General features: G+C 33.1%; 1 pseudogene; it reads right to left on the bottom strand.

The window, feature by feature from the left end:
* Window positions 1–4,549: 4,549 nt before the first annotated feature.
* LOC126032143 (60S ribosomal protein L38-like) lies at window positions 4,550–4,789 on the bottom strand (annotated as a pseudogene).
* Between the last annotated feature and the right edge of the window lie 429 nt (window positions 4,790–5,218).

Genomic DNA, 5,218 nt, shown 5'->3' with positions numbered 1-5,218 from the left:
TTCCTTCCTTCCTTCCTTCCTTCTTTCTTTCTTTCTTTCTTTCTCTTTCTTTCTTTCTCTCTTTCTCTCTTTCTTTCTTTTCTTTCTTTCTTTCTTTCTTTCTTTCTTTCTTTCTTTCTTTCTTTCTTTCTTTCTTTCTTTCTTTCTTTCTTTCTTTCTTTCTTTCTTTCTTTCTTTCTTTCTTTCTTTCTTTCTTTCTTTCTTTCTTTCTTTCTTTCTTTCTTTCTTTCTTTCTTTCTTTCTTTCTTTCTTTCTTTCTTTCTTTCTTTTTAGGGGGCCACATCCTGCAGCGCTCAGGGGTTACTCATGGCTGAGCTTAGAAATCGCCTCTGGCAGGCATGGGGACCATATGGGATGCTGAGATTTAAACTACCATCAGTCATGGGTTGGCCACATGCAAGGCAAATGCCCTACCGCTGTGCTGACTCTCCTGTCCCTTCTTAACTTTGTCATTATTTTAAGAAACCATGTGAATGATATGCCTGTTTTCAAGCAGTTCAGCTGTATTTATGCATTTGTTAAGGAGTAATAATATGCTTATTTGTCTTTTTGACCCAATAAGAATCTAATTTTTTCATTTTATCTAACCTCTATTAGATATATATTGGAAACTGAAACTCTAGCAACCCCACATTGTTCAGGATCAGAAAGAAGTAATCAGATGTCTCTTCACTCCAGTTCCTAAAAGATTAGTATTTTTTATATTTTTAAAGGAAGATGATTATATGTTTATTTGTTTGTTTTTGTATAGGCTTTAACTACACCTGCATGTGTGTCACTTTTAAAATAACAGTTTTTGTTCTAAGTAGTTATTTGATGTATCAAGTTTTCTCTCTTTTAGGCAATTTTCTGTTTCTGTTTGTTTGTTTGGATCACTCCCAGCAGCGCTCAGGCATTAATTTTGGCTCTATGCTGAGAAATCACTCCTGGCAGGTTTGGGGGACCATATGGGATGCCAGAATTCGAACCACCATCCTTCTGCATGCAAGACAAATGCCCTACCTTCATGCTATCTCTCCAGTCTCTGTTCCTATTTGTTTTGGTTGCTTCTATAGATATGAAATAGTTTTTCTTTCTTCTATGTCTCTTACATGTTACTATTTTCACTGTTCCTAAGCAAAGTTTCCTTTTCTTTTCTGATCCCTTTGCAATGGAACACAAAACACATTATTAGGATAAAAGAGTTGCTACTTGCCACCAGTCTACTGCCTACTTGAAACAGTTTCTTCAACTGGGAACTGGTTGGAGGACCTGGCTCTTTTGACCTGCAGAGGATTATTGACTTCCTGACTTCCCTGGGCTGATCAGCTGTAATCTTTCTGATGTGATCTACCTGAAATTTTATTGGGAATATAGAACAATACTTGAATAATGTTATGCATTTTTACTCACCCCTCATATTTTTTCATGGACAAGGGAGGAAATATCAGAAAACAGATATTCTTATGGGCCCTGGCTAGCCATAACTGAACTAATGTCCCTTTAAATGTGAAGTCATCAGTTACCAGAAGCCCCTCCTTATAATTGCCACAGGATGACATTTGGCCTGTTTTAGAGCTTTTACTTCTTGAAAGAAGATAATTGTATGTTTATTTACTTTTTTTGTTTTTGCATAGTTCTTAGCAACCCCCTGTACTTGGGTCACTTTTAAAATAAGTTTTTGATATTTTGTTATTTTGGCCTGGGGAAATATATATATATATTATATAATATATACATATATATACATATATATACATATATATATATATATATATATATATATATATTAGCTCAAGTGCTAATGGAGGCTAGGAGACTCTTCTGTTACTGCAGTCCTGCCCAATTGCTCCTTCTTGATGGTCACTGCTGATTTGTTGGAGAAATTGTTTACTAGACTTTGGACTCCTTTTGTCTTTTGCTATCTCATATCTCCTATTGCTCTGGGCCTAACACTAACAACTTTTCAGGACTCTACTTGAATTATACACAGAGTTAAGAGACACAACAAAGCCAAATTTATAGACATTTATTCTTGGATAAACTTTAAAAGTTTCACAAGGAAATAAGGGCTTATAATAAATAATACAATCATGAATCAAGGTACGTATGATCAAATACAGGAAAATAGATACTGGATATAATTTTGGATTAATAAAATAATCAGTATTTGTAAATCACAGTATTTTAATCAATATAATTTAAGAATAATAGGGGCCGGCGAGGTGGCGCTAGAGGTAAGGTGTCTGCCTTGCAATTGCTAGCCAAGGAAAGATCGCGACCACGGTTCTATCTCCTGGCGTCCCATATCATCCCCCCAAGCCAGGGGCAATTTCTGAGCACTTAGCCAGGAGTAACTCCTGAGCATCAAACGGATGTGGCCTGAAAAACCAAAAAAAATTAAGAAGAATAATAAAGAAATAATGGTATGTATTTCACCAAAATTATAACTAGCTTCTACTTTTGCTTTTTATTGCTCTCATGCTACTTTATTCTTATTAGACATTTTTGTTTCTAGTGTAAAAAAACTAATACATTACTTATTTTTAAGGATTAAATAGAATATTGTGTGTACAGCACAGAACATAATGGTTTGTATACAGAAAACAATAGTTTTAGAAAATATTGTTTAGGAATTATTTTATTATTATATTTTATGAGAAGAAATTTAGTGTTATTTTATTTTAGTCAGATATTTCTTATTTTTATCTCAATTTAAACATGTTACATGCTTTAAAATTAAATAACTGGTCTTAAAGTTGCTATTATTGTCTAAAAAATGTTTACTTTTTCCTTATTCTGTAGAAGTTATGGTTTGTCTATTTTTGTGTATGTGCTTTTGCTCTGAATGTTCCGTTAACATAGAGATTTAATTTGTTATTGCTTTGCCATGATTGTCTTCAACGCAGTCTAAATGTAATTTAGTTACTGTATCTTGTCGATATTTATAGAGTATATTGCATTTTAAAATATTATAATGAAATGCAAGCATGTGTAATCTAATAAATTTAATTTAGATAAAAAATGTAGAGACAAATATGTGCAATGTCGTCTAATATACTCCCAAAGGATATGTTTTCTGCATTGAAACTAGCAACTGATATTTGGCAGTTAAAATAGTCTGAGATTATTAGAAATCCTTCTGTCACAATAGATAATAAGGAGCCCAGTGTCATGAATAATTAAGTTTTATTTACGATATTAATGATAAACCAATATTACTGGATAGTTTTGCTAAATGATAATAGAAATGATAGATATATGCAGAGATTTTTTGTCTATATAAAATTTCAATTAACTTTCATGAGGGATTCATTAGTATCATAAAAATATATGTAAAATACCAAAGAATCTTACAATATATCCAACTAGTTTTCCAAAATATAAGAATATATAAAACCAGATTGTTTGTTAAAAACTACTCTTCATTGACTTACTCCAAAGAGTGCTCTCAACACCCAGACGACTCAGCAACAGCCTGCTTGCAGGGCCGATCGCTCCCCATGTAATGGTATACTGAAACTAGAGGATGCTCAACATCAGCCTGACATTGATGAAAGAAATGCACAGAATCCAGAATCTTTAAATATAAGAACCTGATACCAACAATAGCTAAAGTGTGAAATAGTTTCACTGGGACCACGGAAAATGACTCGGGTTGGACAGACTGGTATGCTTGGAACCCAGAGTAGGTCTTATGCCAATAAACTTCTGGGGTGAGGCCTTTTTGTAATCAGGCCAAGGATTTTTTTCCGTTTTCCCATATTATTTTGGACCTATGCAGACAACAGTGATTGCCACTATCACACCTTTACTATATTGTTTTACTCTTATCCTTTAAGGAAAAAAAATACAATTTACTGAACTTAAAAATAAATAACTGTAGTAGAATGCCTGTCTCAAATACAGTCAGGGGATCAGAAGGGGGAAGGGTGGAATGTTACACTGGTGAAGGAGGGTGTTCTGTTTGTGACTGTAACCCAACTATGATCATGTTACTTAAATAAAAAATATATTTAAAAAAAAGATGAGAAAAATAAAAACTACTCTTCGAAGCATTTGGTTGTCTTAAGTAAATTTAATGTATAATAAAAATTAAAATATAATTTTATCCTCAAGTGTAGTCAGGCAATCTTAAATCATTACAGAATTAGTTTTTTATATTACTTAGTTAAACTTCAAATAATATTATGTGATAGATTAAATAGTTTTCAGTTCTAATTCAACATTTTTGAAAAATATCAGTAGTATAAATTGAATTAGGTTTTTTTTTTCAAAAGAAAATGAATGTGAAATTTTCTTACCTATTCTAAATTTAATATAAATTATTTAAAAATAGATGGCTAATAAACACTGGACCATAGTTTGATAATAATAAAATAGTCACAAAATTTCTAAAATTATATCTAAATTTGTATTATATTTATAATTACTCCATCTCATTTATATTTAAATGTTAAACAATCATTGGGGTAGAGGATTGGCCTTGCTATGAATTTATCTGAATTTTAGTTTTCACATCTTTAATCCGGTCCTTCAACAACCCTGCTTCACTCACTTTTCAGCTCCTTCACGCCCGACCTGGGGACAGCGACTGCTTCAGTTTCTCCAAAGCCTTTTCCTTGTCCGTGATGACCAACGTGTACAGGTAGAGGCTGAAGCGAACCTTGAACTTCACGGTGGGTGTCTTTATTTTTCTTGATCTTGACGGATTCAGGCCGTGAGCAGAAAGTCCTTGATCTCCTCGATTTTGCGCGGCATGGTTGGTTACAAGCGAGCAGCAAAGGCCAAGCCAGTCCCCGGCCTTGGATGATCCCTGGATGATCCCCCTTGTCTCTACGGAGTGCCTCGGAGACACCAACGGCACAGGCTTGGCAGCCAGGCAGAAGAGCAATTTACCTGAATTTTAACTCCAACACACTATAAAAAAGGAAATTAAAATAAATAGATAAAATGAGATCATCTCTAATGTCAAAAGTTGTTACAAGCATTTAAGAATCTGAATAGGAAGTGATCAGTATTTGCTTCTTCAGATTATATTAATTTAGTTATGATATTAGAAAAAAATTTAAAACTATAAAAGAACATTCTTGTTTCACAAAATAGCATTATATTTGACCATTACTTCAAATGACTGCTACAAAAAAAAATAGTATGCTTTTCAAATGCGTTACTTGAGTGATTGCTGTTAATGAATGATTTAATATACTTTTGCAAATAAATTGATGGAAGTTTCAGC

Source organism: Suncus etruscus, chromosome 16, assembly GCF_024139225.1.
Source record: "Suncus etruscus isolate mSunEtr1 chromosome 16, mSunEtr1.pri.cur, whole genome shotgun sequence".
Taxonomy (NCBI): Eukaryota; Metazoa; Chordata; class Mammalia; order Eulipotyphla; family Soricidae; genus Suncus; species Suncus etruscus.
Note: the sequence above shows the minus strand (reverse complement) of the source record. Positions and strands in the feature narration are given on the sequence as shown.